The sequence below is a fragment of the Girardinichthys multiradiatus genome, chromosome 9, assembly GCF_021462225.1.
Source record: "Girardinichthys multiradiatus isolate DD_20200921_A chromosome 9, DD_fGirMul_XY1, whole genome shotgun sequence".
Lineage (NCBI taxonomy): Eukaryota > Metazoa > Chordata > Actinopteri > Cyprinodontiformes > Goodeidae > Girardinichthys > Girardinichthys multiradiatus.
In genome coordinates, this window is record NC_061802.1 from 28,071,603 (window position 1) to 28,086,429 (window position 14,827).

General features: G+C 41.4%; 1 long non-coding RNA gene across 1 annotated transcript in view; it reads left to right on the forward strand.

The window, feature by feature from the left end:
- The window catches only part of LOC124874426, a 30,955-nt gene extending 17,809 nt beyond the window's left edge, over positions 1 to 13,146 (forward strand). The window contains exon 4 of the long non-coding RNA XR_007039802.1: positions 12,270 to 13,146. This is a non-coding gene — a long non-coding RNA (uncharacterized LOC124874426). The remainder of the gene's footprint in view (positions 1 to 12,269) is intronic.
- The last annotated feature ends 1,681 nt before the right edge of the window (positions 13,147 to 14,827 follow it).

The following is a 14,827-nucleotide window of genomic DNA, read 5'->3' on the forward strand; positions in this document are numbered from 1 at the left end:
GCAGATGGACTGCCTCTGTCCTCTGTCTTTTAGTAACCATTAAATACAGTAATTTTCAAAAAATAGAATATGCAAACGGATGAGGCTCGTTTGTCAGATTAAAAGTACGCTTTGAAAATAACAATCTTTAAGCTAAACCTGGGGTTGTGGCTCATCGGCGAGCTCCTGGTGGTTGGATCACTCCTCACGGGACCTGGCTGGGCCAAGCCCGAACCAGTGACGCAAGGCCATCCCCCAATGGGCCCATCACCTGCAGGGGGGAACCATGAGGGATTGGCGCTGAGAAGATTGGGAAGCGGACAGGCAGAGGCCTCGACGGCCTGATCCCCGGGCGCTCAGACTAGCTCTGGGGACGTGGAATGTCACCTCACTGGGGTAAATGGAGCCCAAGCTTGTGTGGGAGGTCAATGAATACTGGCTAGAAACAGTAGGGCTCCTCTCAATGCACAGCCTGGGCTCTGGAACCCAGCTCTTTGAGAGAGGCTTGACCATCTTCTCCCCTAGAGTGACCCCAGGTGTGAGGCGCCAGGCTGGGGTGGATTTGCTCGACATTCCCCAGCTCAGCTGTCTCATGTTGTGGTTTACCACATTGAATTGCATTTTTTATGACAGATTTTGTTATCCTTTGTGTGGTGATTAAGGAGGCAAATGCAGTCAGACAGGCTCAGGTGCAAGGAAAACAATTTCAGTTAAATAACCAGAATTCCAAGTCAAACCAAAAAACAAATTTTATCAAATCCACATTAGGTAACACTGGGAGGGAGGCAAAGTCTGATGAGCATGAGTAGAAACAACCAACATGGAAGTAGGTAGAAGGGCAAGGAGTGCATAACAGGATCCAACAGAAGAATCTGACAAGATGCATCATATATACTGAGGAGAGTGATAACTATGTAACAGACGTAACAGGTGAGACTAATTAATGAGAAGAAGCAAGTGACAGCCTGGAGGCTAGCAGGCAGCTGAGTCATCCTGGTTATGAAGAACAGCTGGATAAAGACCAAGGGGAAACACGTGGCACAGGGAAGCAATGACTGAGGCCTACTTTTTTCCACCTGGACCTCTCTATTGTCCACTCGTCCACAAAGCCAGTGTAACATAAATTTTGAAACATGTACTCACCCACTAGGATCCACTAGGAGTCTCTGTGAACATCTAATGTGCAGCCCTAATTTGTGGTTGTTTCCAGGAGTATCAAACTCCAGTCCTTGAGGCCCAGTGTCCTGCAATTATTACATTTCATTAGCCTCATAGCACAACAAGTGAACAAGTTATTTAAAATATGTGTGATGAAGCACGCATCTAAAAGTTGCAAGACACCGCCCCTCGGGGACTGGATTTTGACACCTGTTGTTTAGGCTGTATGTGCTGCAAGGGACAATTAAACTCCCAATCAGAGAGTGGCACTAAACACACAGCAGATGAAGAAAGTATGGGTATGATCATGGGCAGAAGAAGAAAAATAACAACAATACTAATTTTTAAAGATATACAGTATACAGATATATCTTGTTTTCAAAATGTGGGTAATTTATCTTTTAGGGACAATAGGATACAAGAACTGCATTGGAATTCTTCTGAACAATCACTGTATTCTGTCAGAACGGGCTCTTGGAGTGGAAACAAAATGCAGACAGGCCGGCAGGAGCAGTACGGTGATTAGAACAATTTAATAAACAAAAGGTGAAAAACTTACAGGCAGGTACATGGTGGATGAAGCATGGAGTGATGGCAAAGAAAACAGGCATGAACACGGCATGAAACAAACAATCCAGGACATAGACATACTTGGCGTGGCAGTTATGGACAGGTCTAGCCAATGCAAACTGGATACTCCAGCAGGGGGTAAACAGAACAGTAGCGTATAAATGGAGCACCGCACAGGTGAAAACAAGGAGACTGTTGGAGCAGGTGGACCAAATGAAGCTAATCATAGGCTGAATGTGGCAGGTAGTGGTAACTAAAACATGGATGTACTGAACAGAGATGTAAAGAAACAATCTAACTAAAGGAAATTTTACAGATGTAACATAACATAAACTTTAAATGCACCATGTACAAAATACAAGAATGAGGAAGGAACTAAATCTAAGACGATAACTAATAAAACACCACCTGGAGAATATAGCAACATCCAAAACAAAACTCAAAACCATACAAATCATGACATTTTATTTCTTTTCAACTCTTTTCTTCTTCTCCTATGAGTAGACTCTGTATAATCCAAAACATTATTTCCTTTTAAGAGGTCCATCTGTTCAAGGTTCAAGAGACTTGGGTACATGGAGATGTACACCAAGGCCTTGAACAGAAACTGATTAAGGACAAAAGTGAACAAACATAAATATCAGAAATGTACAGAAGTAAAGACCCCGAAACACCCAGAACAAAAGCAACATAGGCAAACCCAAGTCCAACATATCATGACTGATTTACTTTTATATTTAAATAAATTTCACATTAAGATACTGTACTGACAATGAAGCGGTAAAATTATTTCACTATTTTTCACAGGTAGACAATTAATTTCTCTATGATCCTATACACGTATTAAAGTCTTTGTCACTACATATTACCCAGTTCAAAGGTGTAGTATAGTGATCATAGGGGAGGTAAAGCACCCTCCATTTTATCGGCATCTCTGTCAAAGATCTTTAAAAAGCATCAAAATAAATTCATGTTCGATTGCATTTGCATAAACTCACATTTTCCTTCTAATCTTCAGTGGTGAAAAAAATTCATGTTGAGAAATTGTTTTTGCAGAACTTGCAAATATTTGTAAAATATAGCATTGATAAAAGTTGTAGCCCTCCGCTGACAATGTTTCAGAGTCCTGTAGGGGTCAGTGCCACTAATCCAAAGATGGTGTCGGTCTGCTGATTTAAACTGAGACTAAGATTAACAGGTCTTTAATGCAAGGAAGCCATCTTGAATGTTTGGGTTGAAATTGGTGATCATATGCAGGTGGTAAGCTCTCAATTCAGTTCAATTCAGTTTATTTATATAGCACCAATTCACAACACATGTCGTCTCAAGGCACTTCACAAAAGTCAGGTTCATACATTCCAATTATTCGTAACTATTGAACAGTGCAGTCAGATTCAGTTATTTATTCAAATTGGATAAAACGTTTTTCTGTCTAAGGAAACCCAGCAGATTGCATCCAGTCAGTGACTTGTAGCATTCACTCCTCCCGGATGAGCATGTAGACAGTGGACAGTCACTGGCGTTTATTTTGCAGCAATCCCTCATACTGAGCATGCATGTAGCGACAGTGGAGAGGAAAAACTCCCTTTTAACAGGAAGAAACCTCCAGCAGAACCAGGCTCAGTGTGAGCAGCCATCTGCCACGACCGACTGGGGATTTGAGAGAACAGAGCAGAGACACAAAGAGAACAAAGAAGCACTGATCCAGGAGTACGTTCTATGGGAAGGAAAAGTAAATGTTAATGGATGTAGCTCCTTTAGTCATTTCAACTAGAAAGAATGAACAGATAAACTCTGAGCCAGTTTTCAAGGTTAGAGTCTGAAAGAAAGCACAGTTAGTCATAGTAAAAGCTCAGTCAATTGCCATGTCTAGGAGAGATAAAGGGTTAAACACTGTGTAATAGATTGTGATCTATTTAAAATAAATTGCCTAAATAACTTATTTTGTAGGTTATTTAAATTAAATTGTTCGAAGTGAATTTTCTAAATTAAGAATGTCGCAGATTGCTTATGGATATTTGTCTGTTTTGATTAGCATTGTTGGTTTATATTTTATAAAGTTTTGGGTTTTTTTTTTTTGTATGTACCTCATGGGTTGCTGTAGTTAAGGAGGGCAGGAACTATAAAGGCTTGTAGAATCATTGTGCCAATGAATGACTTGAACTGACAAGATTCTTGGCACTAGGAAATGAATGAACACAGTGTTCCCCAGTGAAACAGCGAGGTACGTTTTTGTTTTGTTGTTTGTATTGTAAGTTTATGTTTGTATTCTAATATTTGTATATGTTTTAGTTTTCACGGTGATTGAAGGACTGAGGTGACTGAGGGAAAATAAAATGCAAAAATCACCCGTCGAGACTGGCTTATTAATTTAAGTGCTGGGGAGCTGCTACACACTGAAAGACAGGGCCATGTGGATCATCGGTAGAGGGTGAGCATTAAGTTGTTGCCAGCAGAAGCTTGGACAATGCCTCTCTCCAGAAAGGTGTCACAGGTAGACACAGAGTCAGGCCAGGTGTAGCTTCTAGGAAGAGAAAAGATGGAGAACATAAAGTTAAAAACTGAAATAACAGCAAATAATGCAGAATTAGAGAGTAGTGTGCGAATGTAGCGAAGAGGGTGAAAGTGGTCATTATGTCCTCCAGCAATCTAAGCCTATAGCAGCATAACTACAGAGATAGCTCAGGATAACCTAAGCCACTCTAACTATAAGCTTTTTCAAAAAGGAAAGTTTTAAGCCTAGCCTATAAAAGTAGACAGTACTCATGGACTAAAACTGGCAGCTGGTTCCACAGGAGAGGAGCCTGATAACTAAAGGATCTGCCTCCCATTTACTTCTAGAGACTCTAGGAACCACCAGTAAACCTGCAGTCTAAGAACAAAGTGCTCTGTTAGGAACATATGGAACCATCAGATCTCTGATGTATGATGGAGCTAGACCATTAAGGGCTTTATATGTGAGGAGGAGAATTTAACAGGGAGCCAATGAAGGGAAGCTAAAATAGGAGAAATATGATCTCTCTTTTTAATTTTCATCAGAACTCTTGCTGCAGCCTTTTGAATCAGCTGAAGGCTTTTAACTGCATTTTGTGGACATCCTGATAGTAACGAATTACAATAATCCAGCCTTGAAGTAACAAATGCATGGACTAGTTTTTCAGCGTCACTCCTGGACAGGATATTTCTAATTTTGGCAATGTTCCGGAGATGAAAGAAGGAAATCCTAGAAACCTGTTTAATGTGGGATTTAAATGACATGTCCTGGTCAAAAATAACACCAAGGTTATTTACATTATTACCGGAGGTCAATTTAATGCCATCCAGGTTAAGTGATTCACTAAGCAGTTTCTTTTTTAAAGACTCCGGTCCAAAGACGACAGCTTCTGTCTTGTCTGAATTTAGAAGCAGAACATTTAAAGTCATTCAAGTTTTTATGTCTTCAAGACATGCTTGTAGTCTATCTAAGTGGTTGGGCTCATCAGCATTCATGGATAAGTAAAGCTGAGTATCATCAGTGTAACAGTGAAAATGTATTCTATGCTGCCTGATAATTTGACCTATTGGAAGCATATATATAGTAAAGAGAATTGGCCCAAGTACTGAACCCTGTGGTACTCCACAATTAACCCTGGAGTTTAAAGATGATTTATCATTTACATGAACAAACTGGAATCTGTCAGACAAATAAGATTTAAACCAACCCCTGATCCCTACAGCATATTCCAGCCTTTCTAAGAGAATATTATGGTCGACTGTATCAAATGCAGCACTGAGATCTAACAGAACCAGAACAGACACAAGTCCATTATCTGAGGCCATAAGAATATCATTAGTGACTTTCAGCAGAGCTGTTTCAGGGCTATGATGAGCTCTGAAGCCTGACTGAAACTCTTCAAACAGGTCATTGCTGTGTAAATGCTCACACATTTGATTAGCAACTATTTTCTCAAGAATTTTAGATAAGAATGGAAGATTGGATATAGGTCTGTAATTTTTCAAGTCATCTCAATCAAGCGAAGGTTTCTTAAGTAAAGGTTTAATTACAGCTACCTTAAAAGCCTGAGGTACATATCTATTTACTGAGGATGGATTAATCATATCTAAAATGGGGCTGGTAATCAGAGGGAACACTTCCTTAAATAATTTGGTTGGGATTGGGTCTAACATACAAGTTGAAGGTTTAGTTGAAGCTAATATTTCTGATAACTCAGGAAGCTTCACAGGATCAAAACAGTCCAAACACAAATCAGGTTCTGCAGTTATTTCCAATATTATCTCACTTGCTGAGGATGAAGTAATCATCTTCGGGAGTATGTCAAATATTTTCTTTTTAATAGAATCAATTTTCTTTTGGAAGAATCCCATAAAGTCATGACTGCTAAGAGCTAAGGGAATGGATGGCTCAACAGAGCTATGACTCTGTGTAAGTTTAGCAACTGTACTAAAGAGAAAGCTAGGATTATTCTTGTTTTCTTCTATTAATGATGAGAAATAAGCTGTTCTGGCTTGGCGAAGTGTCTTTTTATACAACAGTAGGCTATTTTTCCAGATTAAGTAGGAATCCTCTAGGTGTGTAGAGTGCCATTTTCTCTCCAATTTTCTAACATTGTGCTTTAAAGTATGCAGCTCTGAATTAAACCACGGAGCTAGCCTCCTATGAATAATTACCTACTTTTTCAAGGGGGCTGCATTGTCTAATGCATCACGCAATGATGAAGTAACACTATGAACAAGAGAATCAATTTGTGAAGGGGCAGAAACAGAATTATTGCCCTCCACTGTGTTTTTCTGTGATAATGAGGAAATTAAAAGTGGAACAGATTCTTTAAAGGTTGTTACAGCATCGCCTGATAATGATCTACTATAATGAAATTTTCTTTCAGTTGTGGAGTACTTGGTTAAATTAAACTCAAAGGTTACTAAGAAATGGTCAGACAGGACAGGGTTATGAGAAAATATTGTTATGTCTTTACACTCAATGCCATATGTCAGCACAAAGTCCAGAGAATGAAGACAAAGGTGGGTAGGTTTGTCAATGTTTTGACCAAAGTCAATTGAGTCTAAGATAGCATTAAACGCTATATTTAAGCTATCACTTTCAGTATCAACATGAATGTTAAAATCCCCCACTATAATAACCTTATCTGTATTTAACACTAAATCAGATAAAAGGTCTGAAAACTAATCTAAAAATTGATAGTGAGGGCCCGGTGGATGGTACAAAACAACAAACAGAAGTGGCTTTAGTGCTTTGCAATTTGGATGAGGAAAACTAAGGATTAAATATTCAAAAGAGTTGTAGCTATTGATTGGTCTGGGACTAATCAATAAATCTGACTGAAAGATGGTTGCTACTCCTCCTCCTCGCCCAGTATTTCGAGGAATGTGAAAATTTAAATAATTAGTAGGAGTTGACTCATTTATAGTAACATAATCCTCTTGCTGCAGCAAGGTTTCTTTGAGGCAAAGTAAATCAATCTGATTGTCACAAATCAGGTCACTAACTAGCAAAGTATTTGAAGAGAGAGATCTTATGTTCAGTAAGCCACATGTAATTTTTTTATTTTTCTTTTTAGTCTGAGTTGTGTTTATTTGTATTAGATTTTCCTGATTTCCTCGTTTGAGATTATTTTTAATCTATTCAATTTTGGCCGTGGGCGAGACACTGTCTTAATAGGGTAATGGGTGGGTAGCAGTACAGAAGCTGCAGAGAGGAGTGTTAAACTACGACCCTGTTTCCTGCTCTGAACCCTGGGTTGTCAGGGTTCACACCTGTCTGAACCTATCCTTCACCAAAACGATTTCCCCTTTCTTTGGTTTTCCTTCACCATCAACCTTAGAAATTAGGTTTTAACTTCAGGACAGAACAAAGCAGCTTTACCCCCTTTTAGTAATTTCAGATCTGGCTCAGCTTCCTTTGTCCAAGCTTTCAGACTAAGTCAAATATAAAAATATTCTTCTTAATTACAGTCTGGAGCTCCTACGCCTCTCAGCCAGAGCTCTGTGGTCTCTAAAGACTCAGTTACCCACATTTCCCATTCCTAGGCCCTCCTGATCTTGCCTTTACTGCAGATATCTTTCCCATTCCTCACTGCTGATCTGATAGGAAGGAAAATGGAACACTGGCATGAGATATAGCGGAGAACCTGAGGTAAAAAAACATCAAGGTAAGGAAAGAAAGATCGTCTGAGGGAAAAATGAGGGGAAACATTAGAAAGAAGCTACAATGGACAGGAAAGGGAAACAATTCCATCCATTTTGCAAGAGAGAAAAGGAGTGGGTGGACAGACTTAGAAGTTGATGGGCTGAGGGTGGAGGAGAGAGGCCAAAGTCTCATCATGCCCTCATTCCCAATTTTATTACCCATTTTATTCATCTGAGCTGACTCATAACTTCCCTCCTCCCTCTTTAAATTAGGAACTGCATCTCATCATCTAAATTCACTCTCTCCGGCAGGCTTTGGTGCCTCACTCTAATACTTAAAAAGTTAAAAATATATCACCCTTTTAGGCATCAGAGTAATCAAGGAGCCAGTATTTGCATTGTTATGGCTCTTTCATTAAGAAGGATGGGCATAGAGTTTCTCTACTTTCCATTACCTGTCTAATTATAGCCCATGATGATACCAGATGATGGAGGAGAGCAGGGGAAAACCCTGTTATCTCTAAAAGCCTAATGTCATTGTGGTTTGGAACAGCAGCCATCGAATGTGTGGATAAGAGTAGAAAAGTGATGGTTGTCTGAAACTATTAAAATTATTTTAAAAAAATTAATGATTCAAAAGTAAGAATTGACTTTAATGCAATAATATTCAATAATTTTGGTACAAAAATATGCAGCATGTCACTAAAAGTACAAGTCCTTCTCAAAATATTAGCATATTGTGATAAAGTTCATTATTTTCCATAATGTCATGATGAAAATTTAACATTCATATATTTTAGATTCATTGCACACTAACTGAAATATTTCAGGTCTTTTATTGTCTTAATACGGATGATTTTGGCATACAGCTCATGAAAACCCAAAATTCCTATCTCACAAAATTAGCACATTTCATCCGACCAATAAAAGAAAAGTGTTTTTAATACAAAAAACGTCAACCTTCAAATAATCATGTACAGTTATGCACTCAATACTTGGTCGGGAATCCTTTTGCAGAAATGACTGCTTCAATGCGGCGTGGCATGGAGGCAATCAGCCTGTGGCACTGCTGAGGTCTTATGGAGCCCCAGGATGCTTCGATAGCGGCCTTTAGCTCATCCAGAGTGTTGGGTCTTGAGTCTCTCAACGTTCTCTTCACAATATCCCACAGATTCTCTATGGGGTTCAGGTCAGGAGAGTTGGCAGGCCAATTGAGCACAGTGATACCATGGTCAGTAAACCATTTACCAGTGGTTTTGGCACTGTGAGCAGGTGCCAGGTCATGCTGAAAAATTAAATCTTCATCTACATAAAGCTTTTCAGCAGGTTGAAGCATGAAGTGCTCCAAAATCTCCTGATAGCTAGCTGCATTGACCCTGCCCTTGATAAAACACAGTGGACCAACACCAGCAGCTGACACGGCACCCCAGACCATCACTGACTGTGGGTACTTGACACTGGACTTCTGGCATTTTGGCATTTCCTTTTCCCAGTCTTCCTCCAGACTCTGGCACCTTGATTTCCGAATGACATGCAGAATTTGCTTTCATCTGAAAAAAGTACTTTGGACCACTGAGCAACAGTCCAGTGCTGCTTCTCTGTAGCCCAGGTCAGGCGCTTCTGCCGCTGTTTCTGGTTCAAAAGTGGCTTGACCTGGGGAATGCGGCAACTGTAGCCCATTTCCTGCACACGCCTGTGCACGGTGGCTCTGGATGTTTCTACTCCAGACTCAGTCCACTGCTTCCGCAGGTCCCCCAAGGTCTGGAATCGGCCCTTCTCCACAATCTTCCTCAGGGTCCGGTCACCTCTTCTCGTTGTGCAGCGTTTTCTGCCACACTTTTTCCTTCCCACAGACTTCCCACTGAGGTGCCTTGATACAGCACTCTGGGAACAGCCTATTCGTTCAGAAATTTCTTTCTGTGTCTTACCGTCTTGCTTGAGGGTGTCAATAGTGGCCTTCTGGACAGCAGTCAGGTCGGCAGTCTTACCCATGATTGGGGTTTTGAATGATGAACCAGGCTGGGAATCTTTTGCAGGTGTTTAGAGTTAACTCGTTGATTCAGATGATTAGGTTCATAGCTCGTTTAGAGACCCCTTTAATGATATGCTAACTTTGTGAGATAGGAATTTTGGGTTTTCATGAGCTGTATGCCAAAATCATCCGTATTAAGACAATAAAAGACCTGAAATATTTCAGTTAGTGTGCAATGAATCTAAAATATATGAATGTTAAATTTTCATCATGACATTATGGAAAATAATAAACTTTATCACAATATGCTAATATTTTGAGAAGGACCTGTACACATATATAAATAAAGAGGTGCATTTGCAACATCTGTATGCTGTTGTTTGGTACTTTATTAAATGTTCAACAGAGAAACAGCCTGGGGGAAGAAACTGTCTCTGTGGCGTCTGGTTTTAGTAAACAGGGCTGTGTAGCGGCAGCCTAAAGGTAAAACTCTAAACAGTTTATGTGCAGGGTGTGTTGGGTCTGCAGAGATTTTTGCAGCTCTCAGCCCTGATTATTCTCTCTGCAGTCCTGATTATTCGTTGCAGTCTGGACCTGTCCTGTTTTGTGGATGAGCCAAACCACACTGAGATGGATGAAGACAGGACAGACTGAATGATGGCACAGTAGAAGATGACCAGCAGCTCCTGTGGAAGGTTGAACTTCTTGAGTTGCCTCAGGAAGTACAGTCTCTGCTCGTCTTTCTTTCAAACATTGTCTATGTGTGAAGACCATCTCAGGTCCTCAGAGATGGTGGTTCCTAAGAACCTGAAGTGGTCCACAGCCGACACGGTGTTGTTGAGGATGGTGACGGGGGTGTATATGGGTGGTGTTCTCTGAAAGTCCACCACCATTTCCACAGTCTTGAGTAGGTTGAGTTCAAGGTAGTTCTGACCGCACCAGTGTACCAGCCAATCCACCTCCTGTCTGTATACAGACTCATCACCATCCTGGATCAGACCGATGACAGTGGTGTCGTCTGCAAACTTCAGGAATTTCACTCACGAGTCCGCTGAGGTGCAGTCATTAGTATAGAGGGAGAAGAGGAGTGGGGATAGAACACACCCCTGGGGGGCACCAGTACTTATTGATCTGGTTCGGGAGAAGATGCTCCCCAGTCTCACCTGCTGCTGTCGGTCTGTCAGGAAGCTGTTGATCCACTGACAAGTGGAGGCTGGGACGTTGAGCTGGGTGAGCTTCTGGTGGAGGATGTCTGGTATGATGGTGTTGAAGGCCGAGCTGAAGTCTACAAACAGGATCCTGGCGTACGTCCCTGGGTGGTTGAGGTGTTGCAGGATGAAGTGTAGACCTAAGCTGACAGCATCATCTGCCGACCTGTTTGCTCGGTAAGCAAACTGCAGGGGGTCCAGCAGGGGGCCTGTGATGTCTTTCAGATCCTTTAACACCAGCTGCTCAAAGGATTTCATGACCACATACGTCAGGGCTACAGGCCTGTAGTCATTTAATCAAAGGATGGTGGGTTTCTTGGGCACTGGGATGATGGTGGATCGTTTGAGGCAGGAGGGGACCTCACACGTCTCCAGGGACTTGTTGAAGATCTGGGTGAAGATCGGGGCGAGTTGATTTGCACAGGCTTTCAGGCATGATGGGGAGACATTATCAGGTCCTCCAGCTTTCTTTGTTTTCATGCGCTGAAAGAGTCTGTTTACATCTTCCTCGGAGATCTTTAGTGCTGGCGGAGGATCTGAAGGTAGGGGGTTGGTTGTTTTATGGGAAGAATTTGTTCCTGAATGGGATATGGAGGAGATGGTTTGAGGTGTGAACGGCGTCCTGTCATGTCTGCAGTAGAAGCCATTCAGACGGTTGGCCAGGCGAGGATTCTGTTCAGGATGGGTGGGGGGGCTCCTGTAGGCAGTCAGGTTTCTCAGACCAGACCATACAGCCGAAGTATCACCAGTAGAAAGAAAGTGTGATCCCTCACCAGTAGCAAAATCTAGCAGTTTAAATAAACAAGAGAGGGAACTGTAGAATGCACCACCATGCAAAACATTCAACATCTTGTCTTGTATTGGAAGTCTGAGGTGTACAGAGTGAAGAGGAATGGTGAAAGTACAGTCCCCTGTGGAGCTCCTGTGCTGCTGACTACCTGGTTAGACACATAACCCTTCAGTCTCACAAACTGTGGTCTGTTTGTCAGGGAGTCTTTGATGCAGGAGATTGTTGAGGCCTCCACCTGAGTCTTCTGGGGTTTCTGACAAAGCAAATCAGGTTAAATTGTGTTAAATGTACTGGATACATCAAAGAACATGATCCTCACAGTGCTGCTGGCTTTGTCCAGATGATAGTAGATTTGTTGAAGTAGGTGTATGATGGCAGCTCCACCTCCAACTCCACAGCGATAAGCAACCTGAAGGAGTTCCTAATATTTTATTGTTTGCTTTCTCAGGTGGGCCAACAGGACTCTCTCATGATGTGGGATAACAGTGCAACAAGTCTATAGTCATTCGGGACTGATGGGTGAGTTTTCTTTGGTACCGAAACAAGACAGGGGGCCTTCCACAAGACTGCAACCTTTTTCCAGGTCAGGTGAAGGTTGAAAAGGTGGTGCAGAATCCCAAAGAGCTGTTCTGCAGAGGCCTACAGGACTCTAGGGCTGAAACAATCTGGACCTGCAGCGTTGTTCTGGTTCAGTCTCTCCAGTTGCCTCTTCACCTGACTTCTTGAGACACACAGAGGTTTACATACATTTCCTTAGCACCTAGTCCTAGCTTCCAAGCTGATACCTGCAGATGTTGCTTTAATATGTCCACATAAGTGTTTTTCCTCTTTATGTCATCTATCTTGTAAAGCACACCACTTTGTTTTGCAACAAACAACCCATATGTTATGATGCTGATTCCCCCATACCTCACAGATGTTACAGATCTTGTTCTCAGGCTTGCATGAGGACAAGATACACCCATCCCCCTTTTCCTTCAATTGTCCCAGTCAAAATTTTAAAATGTATTTTGTAATGGCTTCTTCCTCTAGTGTGTGTCCATTCAGCTCATGTTGGTACCTGTATGACCCCCTCTCTTTTCCAATGGTTATGGTCAATCTGACAAAGAGAGGTATCCCAATCGTTGTGGTTTTTAGTATAACAATGGTCATCAGTGGGCTCTAGATGGACAAACTGTCTACTTTTAAGGCTAGGCTTATAACTTTCCCTTTTGATAAAGCTCATAGTTAGAGTGGCTTAGGTTATCCTGAGCTATCTCTGTAGTTATGCTGCTATAGGCTTAGGCTGCTGGAGGACATAATGACCACTTTCACTCTCTTCGCTACATTCTAACACTACTCACCAATTTTGCATTATTTGCTGTTATTTGAGCTTTTAACTTTGTTCTCTCTCTTTTCTCTTCCTAGAAGCTACACCTGGCCTGACTCTGTGTCTACCTGTGACACCTTTCTGGAGAGGGGCATCGTCCGAGCTTCTGCTGGCAACAACTTAATGCTCACCCTCTACTGATGATCCACATGGCCCTGTCTTTCAGTGTTTAACCCTTTCTCTCTCCTAGACATAGCAATTGACTGAACCTTTACTGTAACTAATTATATGTGCTCTCTTTCAGACTTTAACCTTGGAAACTGGTTCTGAGTTTATCTGTTCATTCCTTCTTGGTGAAACGATTAAAGGAGCTACATCCATTAACATTTACTTTTCCTTCCCATAGAAAGGACTCCTGGATCAGTGCTTCTTTGTTCTCTTTGTGTTTCTGCTCTGTTCTCTCAAACCCCCAGTCGGTCGTGGCAGATGGCCGCTCACACTGAGCCTGGTTCTGCTGGAGGTTTCTTCCTGTTAAAAGGGAGTTTTTCCTCTCCACTGTCGCTACATGCATGCTCAGTATGAGGGATTGTTGCAAAGTCAACACCAGTGACTGTCCACTGTCTCTACATGCTCATCCAGGTGGAGGGAATGCTTCAAGTCTCTGACTCCATGCAATCTGCTGGGTTTCCTTAGATAGAAAAACGTTTTAACCAATTTGAATAAATGACTGAATCTGACTGCACTGTTCAATGATTAGGATTAATTGGAATGTATGTACCTGACTGTTTTGAAGTGCCTTGAGACAACATGTGTGTGAATTGGCGCTATATAAATAAAACTGAATTGAATTGAATTGAATTGAGTTGAATTGGTACAGGACTCCTTTCAATTCAATTCAATTCAATTCAGTTTTATTTATATAGCGCCAATTCACACACATGTTGTCTCAAGGCACTTCAAAACAGTCAGGTACATACATTCCAATTAATCCTAACAATTGAACAGTGCAGTCGGAGTTAGCTTTTTATTCAAATTCACTATAGATACTCTTACGAGCCTGAGCCAGCAACTTCACAAGTTCTGTTGCTTTTATTCTGGGGTTGACTGGCCCACTTTTTTAACAAAACACATTCATCTCTGGTACACAGAACCATCTTCATGAGCATTGTGATGTGTGGAGCTTCCCCTGATGTTTCCCCTTCAATGACGTAAACAGAAAATGTTTAATGATTTTAAGTCGGGTAGAGAGGTAAAAATAGGTAATGTGTGTTTTTATACTGTTTATGTAAATATCTGATTTCAACTGAAGCAGGTCTCAATGTGCTCATTAAAGAGTGGCTTCTAATAAATCATGCTCCCAGGTGCACTCTGTGCCCTTATTCAAACTATCAGAGACTCGTTTCTTTTAACGAATGTGACTCTGGTCCTCGATTGGTAAATTGTGACACCGTGGATCCTTTTTATTCAACAAAACGTTGTATAATGAGGCTCAGGTCATATTTCTGCTGCCATACTCCTAAATAGACTATTTAGTGTTTTAGGGGATTCAATTCTTAAGACTGCTTGCAATGTTGATTCTCTGTGTAGCATCAGTGAAAATCCCAGCCTGAAGAGTTGCGCCACTGAACTCAGGTGCATTAAGACAGGCACTGGTAAAAAAAAGAATGAAGACTCCATTGCAGAGAGACTCGGTGATG